We start from the raw sequence: 25,934 nt of genomic DNA on the forward strand, positions 1-25,934 counted from the left end.
GACATCAGGCATGGGTTGAGCAGAGTCAGAAACTGCTGCTTCAGAGCGAGGAGAGGAGGCAGGAGGAAGCAGTCTCACTGAGAATACACGGGCAGACCTGGATAAAGGCAACAGATTGGTAAGCATTGGGTATCGTGTCATTCAAAACCCTGTTAGGGTTGCATATAAAGACCTGCCCCTGCCTGTCTGTACTGTGTGTACACGCAGCGCCCTGGACAGCATCCCTTCAGGATGATAAAGACACCGGCGACAGTAACGTGTGGTCTACCCATTTATGTACAGTATACTATATGGTTTACCACATACATGAAGAAGTTTGACAGTGGCAGTTATAGCGCTATGCCCTAGAAAAAGGGGGAAGTGAAATCTTCGAAAAAGGGGAAGAAAACCACAAGCACGGGTGAGGTTGATCCGAGAGGACAAGCACAGCCAACTAGACCCTTAAAGATGAGTGACAATGAATCAAACTGCACCAATGCAAATAGTCATAACTCCTTGCACAAGTTGCATGTTGCAAGGAGTTGCATGGTGAATCATTGGTGATAATCAGCATAACGGTATAACTACCTAACTGTAACTATTCGTTTTCTGACCGTATGCATTATGGTGCTATGATTTATTACAATGCTGTTTTCCTTTCGTAACATCATTTGTGGAGTGGTCTTGGTAATGAAGACAATTCTCAGGTAGGAATTATAGGAGGAAGCTATATAGGAGTAATACGATTGTAGACATAAAGCTAAGAAAAGGACTGAAACTATACAGTCGGCTATTGAAGGTGGGCCCTATATAGATCACTTGTATTGTAGACCAGGGTACGTAGGGTTCAAGATAATTGGGGATGCACCCAGGATAATTTAGGGACAACATTGGTATGAGGTACTCACCCGTACACTGAGGCAATGCAATGTTCTTTGCTGGGCCAGCAGTATAAGAATTGAAAGTGATTCATGACAGATTTGTAAATAGTAATTTATTTGAAAATGCCCAATCACTGTAGCTGTAGCATCTAATAGGGAGGGGGGGGGGGGAGCTTTCAGTTAGAAAGAGGAAGTAACTTGAAACTTACAGGACGATGAGCTAGCTTCCTGTAGTACCAATATTAACATCGTCCTGGGTGGGGAAATAGTTGCCTTATGAGGGGGGTGGGGAGGGGGGGATGAGTGCTAGGATAGGTTGAGAGGTAGGTGCAGAGGAAGTTGTAATTGGCAGAGCTAGAAATTGACCTTTTGAAGAAGAGGATGTAGTGTAGTTTTAGCTGTCAGAAGAACTCCCTGCCTCTGGACAAACTCCATTGTGAGACTCCGATAGGTAAGAACTGTAGAACTGTAGATTAGAGAAAGCCTCCAACATAGTAATAGGCAAGTTTATGGATAAATACCCCATGCAGTCCCTTGTATTATTGGGGTCTTAAGTTCGTACGCCTCTCTGTGACAAAAGACAGAAGGTAGAAGGATAAGAAAAGGAAAGATTCAAAGGGTAACTAATCTGTTTTTTTAATATTTGGGTGATATGATTCTTATGTTCTTGTTCATTTGATTATTGTACTCAATTTGATTATCTCATGCACGCTCGCATGCACACAAACAGAATTGATGTATAAATACTTTGATATTTTAATGAACAGATATTCCAGCCATTTTCTATAATATTGTGAAAATAGCAGATCTATGTACAACACATTGTAGATCTACAATTTTCACTATTAGGTACTAAGTGTTTAATTTTACATGTACAACATTCACTCCTTGAGTTAGGAAGAAGTACTCCACTACATCTCAGAGACAACATTTTTACTTTTTACTCCACTACAATAATTTTAAAACTTGTTACTAGTTACTTTGTAGATTTTAAAACATACATTAATAACTTTAGCCCTATAAACATTTCGGCCATTTGAAAATAGCAGATCTACAAGCTCACAATGCGTTGCGATAGATCGGCTATTTTCAAACGATTTTGTACACATTTTGAACTGGTGACATGCAATATGAGTACTTAAAGTATTAAAGTATATTTTGATGCCGATACTTTTGTACTTTTACTCAAGTACATTTTGAATTCCAGACTTTTACTTAGTAACAAACTAGTCCTACATTGCAGTATTGATACTTTTGCTCAAGTAAAAAAAATGTAGTACTTTTTCCATCACTGCTGTAGATCAGTTCACGGAGGGTCCTGGACGGTGTGAGACATGTTCTGCTGGACGATGCATCTGAAAGGGCCAAAGAGAGACGGTCACACTGCCGTGACGGTCGGCCACAGGGTGTACTCGTTTGGAGATTACGTCCATTACGGTGGCATGGCTCAGATTGAGGTCCACGTCTTTAACACAGTGTCTTTGTGCTGGACGACGTTGCCTCCGATGACAACCGGAAGAGGAGAATGTCCCCCTGGGAGTAACTTCAGGCGCTTGGGCCACACTGTGCTGATAGAAGACGTCATCTACATTTGGGGAGATCCTTACTGTAACATAATGTATGCATTTGATGTTGAGACCCACGTGTGGTTCAAGCCCGAGGTTTCCGGGACTGTTCCAGAGGCGAGGGATGGTCACTCGGCTTGTGTTTTGGGGAAGGCCATGTATATCTATGGAGGATGGACGCAGCTCACTGGACTTCACATCACATCACATCACAGCACAAATGACATCTACAAGTTGGACACCACCACAATGATCTGGTCTTTAATTGACACCACCAGAGGCACTCCAGCGCCTGCTTCAGCATGGCACTCAGCCACCATCATCGGGACAAAGATGTTTGTATTTGGGGGCCCAAGACAGCAGGACAACAATATCAGAGTGTTTGACACAGAGACCAACTGCTGGCTGAGCTCACCTTCTCCACAGCATCTTCCAGAAAGACGCTGGGGTCATTCAGCATTTGCCTACAGTGGAGAGCTGTATATATGTGGTGGCCGTGGCTGGAGACAGGACTTAAAGGATCTGTGGAAATTCAGTCCAGAGACCTTCACCTGGAAGAAGGTTGAGCCCAAAGGGAAACGACCGTGTTGGACACCTAGTATGTGCTGTTGCATGGTGGGAGATTGTGTCATCCTCTTTAAAGGTGACCTGTACATCTTAGACTTAGGTAGTAGTCTGAAGACGTTATGCAAGCTAGCAGTCATTCAATATGGGCTGGAGCAGTCGGAACTCCCGCACAACATCAGGTGGGAACTTGCAGCCATGACTACCAAAAGCAACTGAGGGAATTAACATAACCCTCTAGTCAAACTACTAAAATCAATAAAACAACAATACATAAATCAATAGAAAGTGTCTTCTTTCACTACTGTACATTTATCACTAAACTAGAGCAGAACTCTGCATTCATGGGCGACGACGTCACTGATCAACATATTTGGGTACTCAGATTGTATACTTAATCAAGAGTGTAAAATCCTGAATTAAAAATGTGCAGTATTAGCAAGAGTGTCTGTCCTGTTGCCTGTTTTGTTTGTCTGTTCACACTTGTCATTATTTAACAGTTTTTTTGTTTTTTCATGTTTATCACACTTATGTCTTTTTTATTATACTGTATGTGGAACATTTACATTGCCTGTTATTTTTTTCATTTTTATTTAACTGAATTACCGGTACTTATTATCATTGTCTAAATCTGAAATTGTCATACAAAAAATGCCTAATAAAAACAGTATTAAAAAAAGAAAAAAGTGCAGTATTGGCATCAAAATAGTCTGTTATATAAAATGTACTTGATTCATGTTCCATCACCAATTTCACCATCACTGTCAACACAGGCAAAATGATACTTTAGTGTCAGTATATAGATGTCGACATATACTGTACCTGACAAAGAAAATTAAGTCATAATATTTTGCCGTAAGACGAATAGTGGTAATTGACAATCTATTAGCTCACAAAAAGCCGTTGTTTGAAATATTTTATGCAAATTCTCAGAAATTTGAGGAAAGTTTAATGACATGCCCAAAATATAGGGATGACAGGGTGCAAATATGACAAGTAGAGGATAAGCAGAACAATGCCTGCGTTGGCCTTTTCCCAACTCCTCTCCTGTATGTGTGGTATTTTGGGGGTTTGCTTCATGTGGGAGGAGAGAGGTGGAGGTGCACTCAGTCTCAGATACACATCTGCACAATTACACAAAGTGTATTTAATATGTACTACTGTATGTTTCACCTTCAAACTGTTTCACAAGCTGGAAATACATCTTCTTACGCACATGTGGCAACGATTAAGAAAGAACTGATGTGCATCAGAACACAAATAGAAGATTGAAGGCATATATCCACATAGGTTTCTCCTTGGCCAACTACAAATTACTGTATGTTCTGGCATTACTCATTGCCAGACATACAAAACGTTTCTTACACTGAGAAATACAATATAGAATACCCAAAATAACTCTCTCTCTCACACACACACACACACACACACACACACACACACACACACACACACGTCAAGTTGGGCCCAAAGTTCTGAACATTAAGAAACATTTGCAGGTGTAGTTGCCATCATTTAAACGATTTGCACTAAAACTCTGCATGGGTGCTTTTATCTGGCCCTATCCCAGTCAATGATGATGGCTATTAACATTTTTAGCCACCTTGCATCTGTGAGTGAATGGTTTTTCTTCAACAATGTGACTACTATTGTGGAAAATGCAGAGTTAATTTGTATTATAGAAAGGACACTTTAAAAATAGAGTGTTTTTATGTGCTAGCCAGGGCCCCGAATGGCAGAAATGTCTATACTATATACAATTTTCAATTTATATACGATTGTTTCTAAGCAAAGTACAGAATTTATCATTTGTAAGGAAAATATGCATTCATTTAAGCACAGCATGCTTACTCCCTGCACCTTGTGGTACAACAAGATAAGTGTTAAAAAAACTTCTCTCACGCACGCACACACACACACACACACACACACACACACACACACACACACACAGTCATCATAATCTATCATTGTGTACATTTTCACCACATTATCTCTTATTAATACTTTTCATTGGTAGACAGACAGGCTGTGGTCCTACAATGGCAACTGAACTTCCCAAGATCAATAAAAGGTCTGTCTGTAATTATTTCTTAATAAATAAATGATGAATGTTGTTAATTTTTTTATCTGACTTCAAAACAACAAACAATGAAGCCCTAGTAGTGAAATGAAATATCACAGTTAATGATATGGGAGTATAGTTCATGCATCATTAATTAACTACTCCTGTGGCTAGACTTGCCCAGTCGCTCAGCATACAGTACTCTTCTGAGAGAGCCAGTAAGTAATATATAATACTGAGTCCACTATACCCAACCAGCTCAGTGGCCTTGTGATTAGAGTGTCCGCCCTGAGACTGGGAGGTTGGGGTTCGATCCCCGGCCGGGTCATACCAAAGACTCTAAAAATGGGACCCAATGCCTCCCTGCTTGACACTCAGCATCAAGGGTTGGATTGTCCCTGCGACATACTAGTGTCATGTCCAGGGGGTGTTGTACATCAAGCTGCCTCACACTACAGAAACAGGAGATAGGCTCCTGGTAAGAATTGAAAGTGATTAATGAATCCTGACAGATTTGTAAATTAGTAATTTATTTGAAAATGCCCAATTAGCTGTTTCAGTTAGAAAGAGGAAGTAACTTGAAACTTACAGGACGATGAGCTAGCTTCCTGTAGTACCAATATTAACAACGTCCTGGGTGGGGAAATAGTTGCCTTATGAGGGGGGGGGGGGGGGGGGGGGTGAGTGCTAGGATAGGTTGAGAGGTATAGGTGCAGAGGAAGTTGTAATTGGCAGAGCTAGAAATGGACCTTTTTCAACATTGAAGAAGGACATCTACTCTGTATGTAGTGTAGTTATAGCGGTCAGAAGAACTCCCTGCCTCTGGACAAACTCCATTGTGAGTGCAGTTTAGGACTCAGATTATACAGGTAAGAACTGTAGATTAGAGAAAGCCTCCAACATAGTAATAGGCAAGTTTATGGATAAATACCGCATGCAGTCCCTTGTATTATTGGGGTCTTCGTACGCCTCTCTGTGACAAAAGACAGAAGGTAGAAGAATAAGAAAAGGAAAGGAAAGATTCAAAGGGTAACTAATCTGTTTTTTTATATTTGGGTGATATGATTATGTTCTTGTTCATTTGATTATTGTACTCAATTTGATTATCTCACGCACGCACACAAAGAACAGAATTGGTGTATAAATACTTTGATATTTTAATGAACAGATATTCCAGCCATTTTCTATAATATAGTGAAAATAGCAGATCTATGTACAACACATTGTAGATCTACAATTTTCACTATTTTAGGTACTAAGTGTTTAATTTTAATGTACAACATTCACTCCTTGAGTTAGGAAGAAGTACTCCACTACATCTCAGAGACAACATTTTTACTTTTTACTCTACTACAATAATTTGAAAACTTGTTACTAGTTACTTTGTAGATTTTAATTTTGATTAGAAAACATACATGAATCACTAAACGGCCATTTGAAAATAGCAGATCTACAAGCTCACAATGCGTTGCGATAGATCGGCTATTTTCAAACGATTTTGTACACATTTTGAACTGGTGACATGCAATATGAGTACTTTCACTTTTAGCGCTTAAAGTATATTTTGATGCCGATACTTTTGTACTTTTACTCAAGTACATTTTGAATTCCGGACTTTTACTTAGTAACAAACTAGTCCTACATTGCAGTATTGATACTTTTGCGCAAGTAGAAAAATGTGAGTACTTTTTCCATCACTGCTGTAGATCAGTTCACGGAGGGTCCTGGACGGTGTGAGACATGTTCTGCTGGACGATGCATCTGAAAGGGCCAAAGAGAGACGGTCACACTGCCGTGACGGTCGGCCACAGGGTGTACTCGTTTGGAGTCCATTACGGTGACATGACTCAGATTGAGGTCCACGTCTTTAACACAGTGTCTTTGTGCTGGACGACGTTGCCTCCGATGACAACCGGAAGAGGAGAATGTCCCCCTGAGTGGAACTTCAGGCGCTTGGGCCACGCTGTGCTGATAGAAGACGTCATCTACATTTGGGGAGATCCTTACTGTAACATAATGTATGCATTTGATGTTGAGACCCACGTGTGGTTCAAGCCCGAGGTTTCCGGGACTGTTCCAGAGGCGAGGGATGGTCACTCGGCTTGTGTTTTGGGGAAGGCCATGTATATCTATGGAGGATGGACGCAGCTCACTGGACTTCACATCACATCACATCACAGCACAAATGACATCTACAAGTTGGACACCACCACAATGATCTGGACTTTAATTGACACCACCAGAGGCACTCCAGCACCTGCTTCAGCATGGCACTCAGCCACCATCATCGGGACAAAGATGTTTGTATTTGGGGGCCCAAGGCAGCAGGACAACAATATCAGAGTGTTTGACACGGAGACCAACTGCTGGCTGAGCTCACCTTCTCCACAGCATCTTCCAGAAAGACGCTGGGGTCATTCAGCATTTGCCTACAGTGGAGAGCTGTATATATGTGGTGGCCGCGGCTGGAGACAGGACTTAAAGGATCTGTGGAAATTCAGTCCAGAGACCTTCACCTGGAAGAAGGTTGAGCCCAAAGGGAAACGTCCGTGTTGGACACCTATTATGTGCTGTTGCATGGTGGGAGATTGTGTCATCCTCTTTAAAGGTGACCTGTACATCTTAGACTTAGGTAGTAGTCTGAAGACGTTATGCAAGCTAGCAGTCATTCAATATGGGCTGGAGCAGTCGGAACTCCCGCACAACATCAGGTGGGAACTTGCAGCCATGACTACCCAAAGCAACTGAGGGAATTAACATAACCCTCTAAGTCAAACTACTAAAATCAATAAAACATAATACATAAATCAATAGAAAGTGGCATCGCAGTCCAAGCATATAGAATATCATTATGAGACGATGATGAAGAGAAAGACGATGAAGAGAAAGATGATGGCTTTTTAGAAGATGACCATAATAATGAGGAAGATAACTAGAAAAAATAGTTTTACATGGGGGGGGGGGGGGGGGTTCACTACTGTACATTTATCACTAAACTAGAGCAGAACTCTGCATTCATGGGCGACGACGTCACTCATCAACATATTTGGGTACTCAGATTGTATACTTAATCAAGAGTGTAAAATCCTGAATTAAAAAAGTGCAGTATTAGCATCAAAATAGTCTGTTATATAAAGTGTACTTGATTCATGTTCCATCACCAATTTCACCATCACTGTCAACACAGGCAAAATGATACAAAGGCAAATGTGGCAGTATATAGATGTCGACATATACCTGACAAAGAAAATTAAGTCATATATAATATTTTGCCGTAAGACGAATAGTGGTAATTGACAATCTATTAGCTCACAAAAAGTCGCATTGCAACATTTTTGCCACCTTGCATCTGTGAGTGAAGGGTTTTTCTTCAACAATGTGACTACTATTGTGTAAAATGCAGAGTTAATTTGTATTATAGAAAGGACACCTATATAGTGTTCTAATGCGCTAGCCAGGGCCCCGAATGGCAGAAATGTCTATACTATACAATTTTCTAATCCATACGATTGTTTCTAAGCAAAGAATTTATCATTTGTAAGGAAAACCTTACACCTTGTGGTACAACAAGATAAGTGTTCATAAAACTTCTCACGCACGCACGCACGCACACACACACACACACACACACACACACACACACACACACACACACATACTCGTATAACTTACCTACTTAGGACCACACTTTTTTTTCAGGTTATTGCTTACCTCGTTAGGACCACACTTTCTAGACATAGTAGAAACATATAAACTACACTCCTGAATGTGGAAAAAAATCTATTTTAATACAATCACATCAGATTTAAAGAAGGGCAAACTATAAATTACCACATTTTTACCCTACTTGTTAGGACCGTCTCCAAACAAAAGAAAGCTAAAACCTTTTGGTCAGTAACTTCACTGCATTGGCTCTTATGAGTTTAATCATCTATATGCACTGGGGAGGCACTCAGGGGCACACTGGGGGGGCACTGGGGAGCCTCTGGGGAGGCACTGGGGAGACAATGGGGAGGCACTGGGGGCACACTGGGGAGGCACTGGGGAAACACTGGGGAGAAACTGCAGCCACTGGGGAGGCACTCAGGGGCACACTGGGGAGGCACTCAGGGGACACTGGGGAGGTACTCAGGGGGACACTGGGGAGGTACTCAGGGGACACTGGGGAGGCACTCAGGGGCACACTGGGGAGGCACTCAGGGGACACTGGGGAGGTACTCAGGGGGACACTGGGGAGGTACTCAGGGGACACTGGGGAGGTACTCAGGGGACACTGGGGAGACACTCAGGGGACACTGGGGAGACACTCAGGGGACACTGGGGAGGTACTGGGGAGCCACTGGGCAGACACTGGGGTGGCACTGGGGGAGGTACTGGACATTTCATATCACACACACACCATGATTCAATAGCCCCCCTTTTTTCTTTTTTTTTCTTCCTTTTTTTTGGGCAGCTTGGCATGGCACGATTTATTTCAAGCATGGCGCAGCGCCATGCCAACAACATTGTGCAGTAAACCCTGCTTTAATACACGACAGGTGAGGTGATATATCTCATCTCTAGTGAGTGGCCCAGCCCTTCCTATATTTTTCTGTATGTGGCCCTCAGTGAAAAAAGTTTGGGCACCCCTGATATAGAATACTTGCCATATCTGACACATTTAGATGAAACATGTGATAAGGAATTTATGGTACATGGGTATAATATCTACAGGAGAGACAGAAATATTCATGGTGGGGGTGTGGCTTTTTATATTTTAAATGATATTCCAGTAAAGAGGAGAGATGACCTTATAATTAGTGACATTGAAGCTCTATGGCTACAAGTCCACTTGCCTAATATTAAACCTATATTGCTGTGTTGCTGTTACAGACTACCGGATTCCAATTCTCAGTAGTAGTCAGCAGTGTATGTGAGATGGTGCTTTTGTTCTTGCTTAATGTAAATCGCTCTGGATTAAGAGCGTCTGCTAAATGCCTAAATTGTAAATTGTAAATTGATGGTGGACAGAGCATCAGACAGTAATAGGGAATTGTATATACCTGCAGATATGAATATTAACTGGTTCTCTCCAACATGCTCACTTAAGAAAACCCTCCATGCTATTGCAGATACATACAATTTAACACAGTTAGCAAACAAGCCAACAAGAACACAAATAATAAATGGCATCTCCTCCACCTGTATTGATCATATCTTTACAAATGCAGCTGATCTATGCTCAAAGGTGATTTCTGTTGAATTTGGATGCACTGACCACAACATAGTAGCTTTTACGAGAAAGGCAAAAATCCACAAATATGGAAGGAAGCTAAAGTTATTCCAATACCAAAAGATTCTAAAACAAACATCACAGGAGTTAACAGCCGCCCTATTAGCATTCTGCCAGTTCTTGCTAAATTAATGGAAAAATATGTATTTAACCAAATTCAATCATATTTCTCTGAGAATGTATTGAATACTGACTTTCAACACGCCTATAGAGATGGGCTTTCTACATGTACAGCACTGACACAGTTAATAGATGACTGTCTAATGAATGTGGATTCTAAGAGACTATAGTGGGGTCTGTACCGTTAGATTTTAGTGCCGCGTTTGACATTATTGATCACAATCTATTGCTTGACAAACTTTCATGTTATGGTTTTACCTTATCTGCACTAAGGTGGATAAAAAGCTATTCATCCAGCAGATCACAGAGAGTATACTATAATGGGAGTCTCTCAGATACTAAACATATTCACTGTGGAATTCCACAAGGAAGTTGCTTAGGTCCTTTGTTGTTCACTATATTTACAAATGACATGCCACTGGTCGGGGCCAATATAGCCATGTATTCTGACGACACTACTTTGTATATGTCTGCCACTAATGTGGAAGATCTGTCTGTAGCTCTTAACAAGGAACTACAGAACATATCAGAGTGGGTGGTGAACAATAGGATGGTCCTGGACATCTCAAAGACTAAATCCATTGTATTTGGATCACAGCATATGCTCAAGTCAAAACCCAAATTGAATCTGAATCTGAGCAATCTAGCAGTTGAGCAGGTAGATGAAACAAAACTTATTGGGGTTATATTAGACAGTCATCTAACATGGTCTACTCGTATTCAAAACATAACTAAGAAATGGGAGGGGGTTTGTCCATGATTAGGAGATGAGTTTTTAACTCCAACATCTGCTGTCCAGGTCATCCAGGCACTAGTGATATCCCACCTTGACTATTGTCCAGTTGTTGTTTGTAAATTACAAATAGCCCAGAATAAGGTAGCTCGCCTTGCCCTGAACTGCAATACTAGATCTAGTACACTGTTAAATGGAGCAGAGATTAGCTGCCAGTCTGGCTGGATTTTTTAGGAACATTTGTTCAAATAAAAAAACAAAATGCTTATATAAAAATATTCATTATACCAGTGATAGACATGTACATACTGTAATACCAGACATGTTGCAATGGGTCGATTTACAGTGCCTAAGCCAAGAACTGATGCAATGAAGAATACAGTCATGTACAGGGCAATGACTTTCTGGAACTCTCTACCAGTATGCATCACAGAAATTAAGGGTAAAAGGCATTTTACCCTGTCAATATACCAGTTAATGTAATCTAGAGTGAATGCACTAACCGTGGTTGTTATGCTTTAATGTATTTCTTTTATGATATCTGTAATGTTGTTTTTATTTAAATTTGTGTATGTATATTATTCTGTGAGGACCCCAGGAAGAATAGCTGTTGCCAGGTGTAACAGCTAATGGGGATCCTAAATAAACTAAACTAAACCTAGGAGTAAAACCATTAATGCAGAAATGAGAAATCAATGCCTCAAATGGCAGTAGTTTTGCAGTGGTGGAAAATGTAACTCTTTTTTTAATGAATACAATTACATTTTGTCCAATCTGTATGGTAGAGTATGTTAATACAATATAACTTATACAATTGGGCTGGTTGTATTTTGTCTCCCTGCTCTTCTGTTGAGACATTTAGATCGTGTCAAAGGTCATGTCTCACCTAGACACAGGATCTGACTCGAATTTGGACCTTATGGTCAAGATTAAATGTATCCCCCGAGCAAGCAGTTCGGCTCGATTAGCTCAATGCTAAAGTTTTCAGCACGCAGGAAAGCGGGTTCAAATCCAGGGTAGAAGAGGAAAGTTACATACTAATGCTGCTTTAAGTATATAATAACTTCAATCAACTTTTGATTCATTAATTAATTTGATTAATTCATTAAATAACATTAATAAATTAAGATTAATTTGTATTATTGCTCTTGTATTGCTATTGGAGACACTGGGGGGACACTGGGGGACACTGGGCAGGCACTGGGGAGTCGCTGGGCAGGCACTGGGGAGGCACTCAGGGGCACACTGGGGAGGCACTGGGGAGACACTGGGGAGGCACTCAGGGGCACACTGGGGAGACACTGGGGAGGCACTGGGGAGACACTGGGGAGGCCCTCAGGGGGACACTGGTGAGGAACTGGGGGGACACTGGGGAGGCACTGGGAAGGCACTGTGGGGACACTGGGGAGGCACTGGGGAGACACTGGGGAGGCACTGGGGAGGCACTGGGGAGGCACTGGGGAGTCACTGGGGGGACACTGGGGAGGCACTGGGAAGGCACTGAGGGGACACTGGGGAGGCACTGGGAAGGCACTGAGGGGAAACTGGGGAGGCACTGGGGAGACACTGGGGAGGCACTGGGGAGGCACTGGGGAGTCCCTGGGGGGACACTGGGGAGGCACTGGGAAGGCACTGAGGGGACACTGGGGAGGCACTGGGGAGGCACTCAGGGAGGCACTGGGGGGACACTAGGAGGCACTGGGGAGACACTGGGGAGGCACTCAGGGAGGCACTGGGGGGACACTAGGAGGCACTGGGGAGACACTGGGGAGGCACTCAGGGGGATACTGGGGAGGCACTCGGGGGGACACTGGGCAGACACTGGGGAGGCACTGGGGAGGCACTGGGGAGACATTGGGGAGACATTGGGGAGACACTGGGGAGGCACTGGGCAGACACTGGGGAGGCACTGGGGAGGCACTGGGGAGGCACTGGGGAGTCCCTGGGGGGACACTGGGGAGGCACTGGGAAGGCACTGAGGGGACACTGGGGAGGCACTGGGGAGGCACTCAGGGAGGCACTGGGGGGACACTAGGAGGCACTGGGGAGACACTGGGGAGGCACTCAGGGAGGCACTGGGGGGACACTAGGAGGCACTGGGGAGACACTGGGGAGGCACTCAGGGGGATACTGGGGAGGCACTCGGGGGGACACTGGGCAGACACTGGGGAGGCACTGGGGAGGCACTGGGGAGACATTGGGGAGACATTGGGGAGACACTGGGGAGGCACTGGGCAGACACTGGGGAGGCACTGGGCAGACACTGCAGGGCAGACACTGGGGTGGCACTTGGGGAGGCACTGGGGAGGTACTGGACATTTCATATCACACACACCCCATGATTCACTAGCCCCCTTAAAAAAAATAAAATAAAATAAAATCCCATGGTTCTTCTTAGGACCGAGTGTGTGTGTGTGATGTGTTACCCTCCCCCATGGGTCTTCTTAGGACCAGCAACCAGTTCCTCCCAAAAGCCATTTACAAATTTCTACTGAGACAGCTATTGAAATTTAAATATATTTTCAAATGGTTATTGGCGCTCCATAAATAATGGATATCTCGGCCGTCTCTGGTCCGTTTTTGACGGGGGGCATCTCGTTGCGACCGGGCCGCCCTCGGGGACTCTGCCCCGTGGGTCTCGTGCCCGGGCGGGGGTCCGCGGGGGTCCGCGGGGGTCCCCAGCGTATCTCAGCCATCTCTGGTCCGTTTTGGACAGGGGGCATCTCGTTGCGACCGGGCCGCCCTCGGGGACTCGGCCCAGTGGGTCTCGTGCCCGGGTGGGGGTCCGCGGGGGTCCGCGGGGGTCCCCAGCGTATCTCAGCCGTCTCTGGTCCGTTTTGGCTGGGGGGCATCTCGTTGCGACCGGGCCGCCCTCGGGGACTCGGCCCCGTGGGTCTCGTGCCCGGGTGGGGGTCCGCGGGGGTCCCCGGCGTATCTCAGCCGTCTCTGGTCCGTTTCGGACAGGGGGAATCTCGTTGCGACCAGGCCACCCTCAGGGACTCGGCCCTGTGGGTAAACAATCACCACCCCTCACACTGACTGTTGAGCTGCAGTGAACCATTTGATTGGCCAATGGATATGTATCTTACTATGTATTACTTGGCTATTGTTCACAATTGCATCGAATAAAAAAAATTAAATAAAAAAAGCTGGCGGAGTGATACACTAAGACAGTAAGGTTCCACTTCATTCATTTAGTGGCAGGAAACACATTTCTCTGTGTCAATGAGTGAGTAAAATAAATAAACAAGTCTGCATTCCTCAACACAACGACGTTATTATGGTTGACTATAAAGGATCACATTATATGCTACCCCTGAAAGAACGTATCAAAAGGTAGGAATGTGATTTTTGGAAGCTACTTGGCTCCAGCCAAACAGTGCTAATTATTTAGCAACAGGGGCCTGTGACAGATCACAGGACACCAGTCTGAGTGTCATGTACCTATACAGTATATTATACAGGAGAATTGATAACCTTGCATTTACCTGCATTTGTTATATGTTGCTATTGTAGGAATGAGGAGGGCCTATTTGTGCACTCTGAGTTACATATGCAGTGTGAGGTTTTAAAGTTAAAGCTATACGTTTTAATGAAGTTATCCCATCCTCTTTCCTGGTTCCATAGATCCTGCACTATGATTTTTGCACGAGATGTGAAAGGAGTCATACAGCCCAGAGGATCATAATGGCTTGACACTATTTTTTTTAAATGTTCCTCATTGTAGGCTGATGGTAAATAATGTACTTATAACTCAGTATGTCAGTAGAGCAGTTCCGTTCAAGGCCTAATGTTAGCTCCTTGGGGTCTCCTCCATTCTCTGATAGCCACGGTTCACTTTTAGGATCTGGTGAGAGATGGTTTATTGCAGCTGTGTCATTGCTAGCTCATTATCTGATGTCAAACCCACCATCAGCAAGTAGGGGTCTCATTTTTGTCAATTAGGGACTTGGCTTTGTGAGATGAAGGGGAATTTTAAAGGCAATTATCAACATAAGAACTATGGACAGAGTTAAGGATATCCTCATTACAACATGTTTTTGCCATTAGGGCCCTCTAAGCACAGCAACATTCCCACCAGAACATGGATAAGGGAAAAAATCATCCAAGGCCTTAACATTACTAATGCGAATAATAGGGGAATTCAATAATGTGACAATTTCACTCTGAAATAGCAGCCTTGGCAGGCCATATCGTTCTTGAAGTGCTCAGAGAGCAGTGGAATATGGATAAAAATAAGTGTGTAATATGCATATGTACATCATGTGTCTCCCTTTTCCCTTTTCCAAAAAAGTCTGTGCGATCCTGGGGGTAAGGTGGGGGGGTTAAGAAGCGGACTGGGTTGCTTAGCAACCACAGAACCGCCACTATCGGAGGAAGAGACAAAAAATGTTGCCAGTAGGCAAACCATGCGGGTACATAAACAATCACATAAGGACAATTTGTGTTCTAAAAATAAAAAAACATTTACTCCTGTAAGTTATTGTGATTTCGTATGTACATGCTCAGATAAATAATGTAATGTCTCCTCCCCTGAAAAGCTTTTAAAAGACAAATTAAATAAAAAGTTGGTCACAAGCAGTGGAATATGGTCTTGCATGCTGAATCTGGCCAATTTGAGTGTTGAAGATGGTCTCTAGTAGGATCTGATATTTATATTGTTCAGTAAGTTGGGGGTGAATATCTAGGAGGTTATCTAGAGCCATTTTCAGTAGGACAAATTCACTCTCTCGAACACTTTTGAACACAGGAAGTGATGACCTGGGTATCCCATTTGCAGAGGCTATGAACAGATCCAGAATGCATCAAAGCAACACAAACCAATTTGACATGGAATCCAATAAGTCTGTATATGTACTATTTGTGCATGACTTATTCATGTAGGAGCATATAGGGCAGCAGCATACTGTATTTGTATAAAAACAATGTGTTTGTATTTTGTGTACATTTTGCCTTTTAAGCGTCGTCCATTTGAAGTCATCTGTTCTGCTGAGCAGTAAAAAAACATTTAAACGGAGTGTAACATATTGCTGCTGTCGGGCAGAAACCTTGTATGCCCATATCATATATGCCATGCCAAGCTGCCAAAAAAGGGTGATATGAAATGTCCAGTACCTCCCCAGTGCCTCCCCAAGTGCCACCCCAGTGTCTGCCCTGCAGTGTCTGCCCAGTGGCTCCCCAGTGTCCCCCTGAGTGCCTCCCCAGTGTCCCCCTGAGTTCCTCCCAGTGTCTCCCCAGTGCCTCCCCAATGTCTCCCCAGTGGCTGCAGTTTCTCCCCAGTGTCTGCCCAGTGCCTCCCTAGTGTCTCCCCAGTGTCCCCCTGAGTGTCCCCTGAGTGCCTCCCCAGTGCCTCCCAGTGTCCCCCTGAGTTCCTCCCCAGTTTCCCCCTGAGTGCCTCCCCAGTGTCTCCCCAGTGTCTCCCCAATGGCTGCAGTTTCTCCCCAGTGCCTCCCCAGTGTCTCCCCAGTGCCTCCCCAGTGCCTCCCTGAGTGCCTAAGCTCTTTTTACTCATAAAGGTCCTAAGTAGGTAGCAAATACGAGAACACAAACACACACACACACACACACCTGTAATTACATGGGTTGGTCAGAGGGGGGCGATCTCAAATGTAAAAATGACAACTTTTTAGGACCATCCCAATTTCAACACCAGGCATGCTAAAATGGCACCCTGTATCTGTTGCAGTGGTAATCCTTATAAGGACCATGATTTTGGTCCTAACTTGTCCAACGGTCCTAATATGGAAGCTCCTTTTAGGACTTTTGGTCCTAAGAAGGTAAGTTATACGAGAACACACACACACACACACACACACACACACACACACACACACACACACACACACACACACACACACACACACACACACACACACACACACACACACACACACACACACACACACACACAGTCATCATAATCTATCATTGTGTACATTGTCACCACATTATCTCTTATTAATAATTTTCATTGGTAGACAGACAGACAGACAGACAGACAGACAGACAGACAGACAGACAGACAGACAGACAGACAGACAGTCCTACAATGGCAACTGAATTTCCCAAGATCAATATAAAAGGTCTGTCTGTAATTATTTCTTAATACATAAATAATTAATGTTGTTCATTTTTAAATCTGACTTCAAAACAACAAACAATGAAGCCATAGCAGTGAAATGAAATATCACAGTTAATGATATGGGAGTATAGTTCATGCATCATTAATTAACTACTCCTGTGGCTAGACTTGCCCAGTCGCTCAGCATACAGTACTCTTCTGAGAGAGAGCCAGTAAGTAATATATAATACTGAGTCCACTACACCCAATATATCATCATCAATTCCTTCCCATAAAACAAAAATAAAAACTAACAAGATATGTTGGGTTCCTGTTTATACTGTATTTGGTTATGTATATATATTTGTTATTGTCATTGTCAGTAGTAGTAGTTAGAGGTAAATACAGAATATAAAGTTGTATGAAAAGATATTTATTTTAGGGTTAAGCTTTTGCCTTATCTCAAACATCTCTCCGTGAATGACAGACACTGCACACACACACACACACACACACACACACACACACACACACACACACACACACACACACACACACACAGAGACAACGGCAGAACATACTGCAAACTAATAAAGGACTTTCATTTAGTGTCCATCAGTCTATCCACAGATGATTCCACACACACTGTGTTTTATGAGCGGGAGGGGGCTATGAATAACATCTCTATAGCACTAGCACGCACATTGACATGTGCACGTTCGAATCCAGTCAATCCACCTTGTGTTATTAGCAGTTTAGCACACATACTGTAGCTAAGCTGAATCAGACACACGCACGCACGCCAATACGATTGCATCAGTCCAAAACTTAAACTATGCAAACTGGGCCTAAAGTTCTGGACATTATAAAGCAACATTTGCATGTGTAGTTGCCATAATTGAAATGATTTGCACAAAAACTTGTAATTTAGTACTGTAAGCCAATGCATTTATACTTTTATGCAAGTAAAATATATTGTTTTCTTGTAACAGTATTCCTACATTGTGTTATTGGTCATTTTACTGAAGTAAAAAAAAACTAGGCCTATAGGCTATATACAGTATATATATTTAATCTGAGTAATCTACTTCTTTCACCACTGGTAGTTTGTTGCTCTCTTCTTTAAGCACATGCACATGATTTTAGACTATGGGATTCTCAACATAACCCCTACTTTACAGTACATCACCCTTTTATATCCTATCATCCTACTTCTCGGAGTATTTTTTTCTTTTTTAAAGGCACCACTCCCCTTTGCCTTTTCAACATGCATGTATTATAAAAGAACGGTCGTTTCATGTTCTCAGTGGAATGCAATGTGGGCTGTCTCTGCGTGCTCATATAAATGATAATGATGATGCAGGATCTAGTCTTTAGGATACACACAGTTTATTGTCAGAAGTATGATGAAGGAACCATTGGGTGTGTTTCATAAAACTCTCAAGCTTTATTGTGTTTTGTCCTTTGACAGATATATGTTCACTCATTCATGCATTTGTCAAAATAAATGTATGCTTGCATTTTGAGTGAAGTAACTTTTGTATGTCTCTATATGTTTTGATGAATTGAACAATGTGGACCCTGTTGTAAACAAGTGTAATGCTTAATTGGGTCGTCCACTTACAGTTAACAGTCTCTGTATTGAGTTTGTGCTTGAAATGTACTGTAATTCTACAAACTGTTAATAAATATTTCAATCAATCAATCAAACTTCACAGACAGCCTGGGTCAGAAGAGGCAGCGAATTCGAGCTCTGCATAATGTCCTTCACATGAAATATCGCGGAATAGTTTTGTGTTCGAATCACAAAATCATCCTTTCCTTTTCTTTATTAAGTAAAACTAAATGCTGTCTTAAAGCCCAGTGAATACATAATCAATATAACATTTAGGAATGAATGATTACACAGCCTCTAGTCTATAGCTCTTCTTCTTGAACAGAATCTTCAGCTAACTTGTTCCATAACATCACTAATTGCATTTACTGCCCTTACAGTAAATATCTAATTTTTTTTTTTACTTAAGTAAAAGTACCAATACTAGAATATAGAACTTCAACACTCCCCGTATCCCCCGTACGAATAAAAATAATTGTAAAATGAATCTGCCCTGGTGGTATGACGACGACTCAGTGAGAAACAGGGCATAACATTGTCAGCTATAGCCCTGGTGATATGTGTCGCTAAATGACGCGTATCAGCTCCTCTGCAGTAAATCTGACATTCGACATCTTTTAGTTGATAAAACAAGTTATATTCTCGTCCAGCTCACAACACATTTTAATAGTCTCAGACTCAGTAATCACAGACCATGGGGGGGAAGGGCGGGATGCGTCCAGCAGGTTAACCCATATAAATCACGCTGGCCTGGGTAAAGTAAACCACAACATGAACGTGTTCAAAATCCACAGTAATGAGTTCTCATCGGAACACTGCGGGGGCGGATTCCGTTCGGGCCTGGTCATGTCTCACCAAGATCCTAATTGATATCAATATCTTTGTAAATCTCTATGGGAAAAATGAATGGTCGATTTTTCAGTGGTTCCAGAAAACCATGCCCACTGCTATATGCTATCTAATCGTTAGAAGTAGGTTCAGCACACAGCACCTTCAATCACCTCAAAGTGATTACTAATATATATACCTGGTATCAGGGCTTCAATCACCTCAAAGTGATTACTAATATATATACCTGGTATCAGGGCTTGACATTAACTTTTTGAGGCACTCAAATGTACATTTCCCATTCACTTGTCCGGGCACAAAAGTATATATACTGGCGGTATATACTATATATTTATATATACTTCTGTACTTCTTGTTTCTGTTGTTATTGCTGCTATAATGTTAACGAACTGAAACCAAATAATGTCACTCTTGTATACTGGTACAGTACCGTACAGTACTGTAACAATAAAAATCCTGAATCTTAGGTTTTTAAATCTGTTACTGTTCATAGAGGTGAGTGAATCCCCAGTTATATAAGCCGGGTTTATAATTATTTACACGCCAATGTCATACAACGGAAAGAGTCGATCTGCAAGCTCACGGCACATTGTGAGCTTGTAGATCGGCTATTTCCGGCTTTAGCCTTCAGGCTTTACTGAACTGGACTGGATTCAATACAGCCTCTATTTGCCACTGTTATTTCTGAGGGAGGGACAAGGAGGGACAGGCCCAGTCCAGTGGTGCCATTTCCAACGGCAGCCAACACATGCTGGCCCTCTCCTATAGCGCAGGCAGTGGTGGAAAGTAACTAAGTACATTTACTTAAGTACTGTCCTTAACCCATTTTGAGCGGGAACCCCTTTTGGTGTTTTAAACATTCTGTTGTAATTTAGCTATTGAAAAATAACAGATCTACAAGCTCATAGCGCGCCACCGATTTGGATTATTATTACAAAACAAAACATACATTAACCACTTTAGCCCTACAGACATTTCGGCCATTTGAAAATAGCCGATCTGCAAGCTCACAATGTGCCGTGATTTGACGCATTGTGAGCTTGTAGATCTGAACATTTGAAAACTTGAAATATATAATGGGACATTCTACATAATGAGTACTTTTACGTTTGGTTTTGTTTTACTTTTAAGTACATAATGACGCCAATAAACGTTTATACTTTACTCAGGTACAATTTCGAATTATTACTTGTAACGGAGTATTTCTACATTGCAGTATTGATACTTTTACTTAAGTAAAATATATTTGAGTACTTTTTCCACCACTCGCTGCCTGTGAAACGCTGCAGAGAGCCTCGCGTGTGCAGGTAAACACACTCTTTTGGTCGGGGCCCCTCCAAGGGTCAATTCCTAGTTACATCACAAAAGCTGGATTCATGGTTAGTTCCTCCAAGGTGCGGAGGAGGAAAGGAGGGGACAGTACTGCCTCTCTTGTGCACAACGTGTCTCCATTTCCTATACGGCTGTCCTGTATGGCTATCTCTTACACGCATTCTTTTTTTTTTTGTCCATCTAATCTCCCTCGCTTCCTTTCCTCGTGAATGAATGTCTTGTCTTTCTTCACTTGTGCTTTCACCTTCTCGTCGTCGCCTTCCATTCATACTCGACTCCGTCTCTGATGGTGTTGCTCTCGTCTCTTTCTCCCTTTTCTTTAGCACGGTGGTTTTCAATTCTTTTTCATATCAAGGCCCATTACTTATTCAGCCTTTGAGCCACACGGACCACCATCTGATGAGATTTAGCCTCTCAGACACAAAACTAAAGAATATAACTAAAAATAATTGATCAAAATAACAATTCTTCTACTTTCTCTAATTGTGTAGACATAATAAAGTAATGCAGACGTTTAACAATAATGTTGAGAGCGTAAAATGAAACCAAATGGACCCGTATTCATTTTACGCTCTCAAGAGTTAAAGATCTATAAGGGTCTATTTGGTTATATATACCAACTCTCCATCATATAGAGTTAAAGATCTATAAGGGTCTATTTGGTTATATATACCAACTCTCCATCATATAGAGTTAAAGATCTATAAGGGTCTATTTGGTTATATATACCAACTCTCCATCATATAGAGTTAAAGATCTATAAGGGTCTATTTGGTTATATATACCAACTCTCCATCATATAGAGTTAAAGATCTATAAGGGTCTATTTGGTTATATATACCAACTCTCCATCATATAGCTGGGGACCACCTGGAACCGGACCACTGGTTGAGAAGCACTGCTTTAGCATAACACCAAGTTTCTTCCTCTCCTTTTTCCTGGACACAGGTAAATGAGGCCTCTGAGAGAGTTGGATGACTGAGGCCACTGGCTCCCCACATCATTATAAAAAACTAAAAAACAGGAGGAAGTGAAGCCAAAAGAGGGCTAAGCTGTGTCTGTTCTGGGCCGACAAAACCGCCAGAGTTCCCAAATGCAGAAAACCCACCTTGGACACTTCCATCTACAAAACCTCCAAAAATGCACTTTACAAATATAAATATGGCTGTACGCATTGCTTAGGAAAACTACAACACAAGAGGGAAACATGGAAGGGGATTTATGTTATGGGATGGATTTCTCAAGGCAGCACATTCCTTAAACTCTTGTTAGAGCACAGGAGTAGAGCCAGACCGGTATATCAGTTTAGCCTACAGTATATATAGCTAGACCATAACATAATGCTTAAAACAAACAAAAGGGGTTCCCGCGCAAAAGGGGTTGAAGTCCCACTTCACCCCTTTTGCAACCTGATCTTATTTTAATGATGTTTAGGACACAAGAAACACTTTCCTGGGGTTTTATTATTAGCTATTATATTTGAGTCATGAAGCCATGTTCATGACAAATTTGTCGTGAAAATGTAGTCTCACTTCCTTCCTGGACTACAAGTCACACCTCCACGCAGCCTCCCTCCTCTCCACAAGGAGTGGAAGTGCACCGAAGCATTATGGTCATTGTAGGAATTCAGTCAAACACACAGACTTCATTATTCTTTTGGCCATAGGGTGCAAAGTTATCTACTAGTACAAATACTATTAGCATTGAGTGACTGCAGTTTCTTCCAGCACTGACATGTCCCTTTAATGAGTGTCACATCTGCAGAGGAACAACTCTGCCCCTGGTGGTTACATGTGGATAAAGCATGGCGTACAACTGGAATGGGGTGACTGAGTCCACCCATGCCAATTAATAGTGGGCATTGGATGGCGGATACTGGTCAAGCCTCTGGATTGTGCCACATGGAATGCAACACAACACACAAAACATTGTTTACTATTACTACAGTGGGCGGAGATAAAAAAAAATAAAAAAAATGGCTCTGTTGATCGTACACAAACAAATAACCACATTATATTTCCACAACACGAACCGACGAAACAAATATAATCCCCTAATCCTCTTCGACATGGAAAGGGCTTGTTACTGAAAGTCTAATAGTCAAGAGACAGAGAGAAAATTAGTAGCTAGCTAGCACGGCTTGCACGCCTACTGTATTTTTCTTTAAGCATATACAATAATTAAGTTTATATATACGTTCCCCAACCCCATGCTTAGACGTCCCCAGCTGTGTATTTTTGGTGCCAACGAGCAGGCAGATCGAGGCCACTACTGTCATTTCCCAACATGGATTCAGTCCGTCGATGCTGCCTCGTCTCAGAGACATATGAAGCCTCCTAGTTTAAACAACCACACTTGTCCCAGTAAACCAAACCTTAATGACAGGCTTGTTTAAAGCCAGAGTCTGTTAAAAAAAAAGCCTCCAGGCACTTCGTTTAGTGTCTATTTCCTATTCGTACTGTTGGTACCGTATTTATTTTATATTCATACATTCATTTTATGTTACCGGTTAAAATGATACTCATCCATTGTTAAGCCATATTTTATATTCCATCGTATAACAGTGTAAAAATAGATGATCTACAAGTTGATGATGCGAGTTGCATCGCAAATAATGGGAGTTTTGGTTTATTCATAACTAGACCTGTGGTTTGGAGGGTGTATGGTTGTGGATGATCATTCTTTTACGCTGAGTATTGTTGAGTATTTTTGTGTTGTTTTCTGTATGTCTTCATATTTTGTGTATGTTACCCGTTACTTTTTTATGTTGATATTTCTTTTAGTCTTTCCTTTCTACTTGTCGTGTGTCACTATGGTGTCTCACACCACAGCTTTTGTAAAAACAAAAAATAAAAACAGTACACTTTTTTCCTATACCGACATGCACAAAAGAAAAGAAAATGGCATCAGTAACTTTGTCCTGTTCCAGGGTTTGTGTGTGCAACAACAGAAATAGAAGATAAGTGTGCCGTTTATAAAAACCTGCTTCCATTCCTTCTCTCTCCGAGGCACGACAGGATGCAAACAGCCTGAGCTGAAAGTCGGTGGCCGTTTTCCCCTCTCTCTCTTCAGGGCCTATTTTGAATGGGCTCTTTCTACAAAACTCATTAATATCATAGTACAGTCACACCTATATTCGCTCGCTGAACTTCCTGCAGAAATCCAAACAGGTCAAAAAGAGACAGATGGACTTTTGAGAATTCCACATGTTTGCCTCCCGTTGGAACAGCAGGCCTGTGTAGAGCCAGGGTTTAGCCTTATGAAGGGCACTCACTAACGCACCACTGAGACTCGTTTCACAGAAAAACATCCATCAAAAGGCTTCATTTAACTAGAGATGAAAGGTGAGTCTTTTAACTCCTTCCTCTGCCTAAGCTTGGCCTGTTGACTCCTGCATCTGTTTGCGTTTCAACGCACAAACATTGAAAGTACTCTGAGCCCAGTTCAAACCAAAGACTCTCAAGGACTTCGAGGCCAAAGCGTTTTTAACTAAGCCCGTTTTCGTACTTCACCGCACGACGGTATCGCTCACCAAAAATAGCCAAGCGCACAATGCTATCTTCCGCAAGAGACGTACGTAAATTAAGCATTTGAACGTTGTCAAGAATAATCCTCTATTCACACGTAAATCGAAACAACGCCTGTGTTCTCATGGGCGTTAGAGACAGAGAGAGAGAGAGAGAGAGAGAGAGAGAGATGGTCCATTCATCTGCAGGTGACGTGACAGTCACAGTCAAGTAGTATGTGTTAGGATTTGGAAATTCACCATTCTGCACCTTGCGGGAGAATTCACCAGATGCAGGGGGTGAAGCCGTTTCTAGACCAGTGGTTCTCAAAGTGGGGTACAGCCAGGGACCCTCAAGGTTTCTTGAGGGGGTCCTTGAAATTAACAAGTATATAATGAGAACAGCTGTTCTAGACTCCTTCATGTCTTTTACACTTCCGTTCTGACAAGCTGTTCTGTAGGGCAGCACTCCAGAACACGTTCCCTTCATGGCCAGTTTATGGACGTTTTGAGCTCCTCCTTGCAAATACCAACATGGTTATTTATTTTCCGGGCCCTGCCTCTACGCTGCCACCCCTATGCCATGCTGTCCTGTAAAGCATACCACTTTTAGACTTTTGATGTGACAATAAAGTTATTTACAAAATATTCCCCCAGCTTTACACATGTGCATTGATTAGCTACATCTGGCCTACAAGGCATTCATAGAGTATAAAGAAGGATAGAGACTGAACTGGCGCGAAACATGCTCAACGTTAATGCCCAGCTGCACGGGGTTTCCCAATCATACTTCCACGGGTCCGCCTGCAGTCCCTCCTCTTACCACTAGGGCCCAGTGCTTCAACGTTGGAGAGCCTCAAGGCCTATTCATAGTCTGGATTTTCGGTGGTGAGCTGACCACCGCGACCACCGCTGACCACCGCAAAATAACATTGAGCGGTGGTGAGTAAAAACAGAGAGAAGGGCTGGAGCGGTGGCGGTGGTTTGCGCTTCACCGCGGCTCGTGACGTCATGTTGTAGTTCAGTGGTCACCTAACCACCGATAATCTATAGACTATGTATGAGCCTTCACTGGCCCCTTGAAGGCACTGCTCCATGGATTCTAGTTCCCTGCATAGGCCAGGTGTAGGCAATCAGATATGGGGTTCTTGAAATTAAAAGTTTGGGGAAAACTAAAAGGAAAACAGAACACCTGTAAAGGAAGGTGCCCGGAAGTAGGAAGAGTTCGTCTGTGTGCATAGAGCCTAAGATGGCGTGACCTAACATCAGCAGACAACGCTAAGACACGTACAGTCTGTAACAGTGCCACGTTCACCGGCTTCACCACCAAATGATGCTCCACAATTTCTCTTTCTGTCCTGAACACAGCCTTCAACAAAATGTCTGAGGGTTG

This window comes from Protomyctophum bolini, assembly GCF_963924005.1.
Source record: "Protomyctophum bolini genome assembly, chromosome: 22".
Taxonomy (NCBI): Eukaryota; Metazoa; Chordata; class Actinopteri; order Myctophiformes; family Myctophidae; genus Protomyctophum; species Protomyctophum bolini.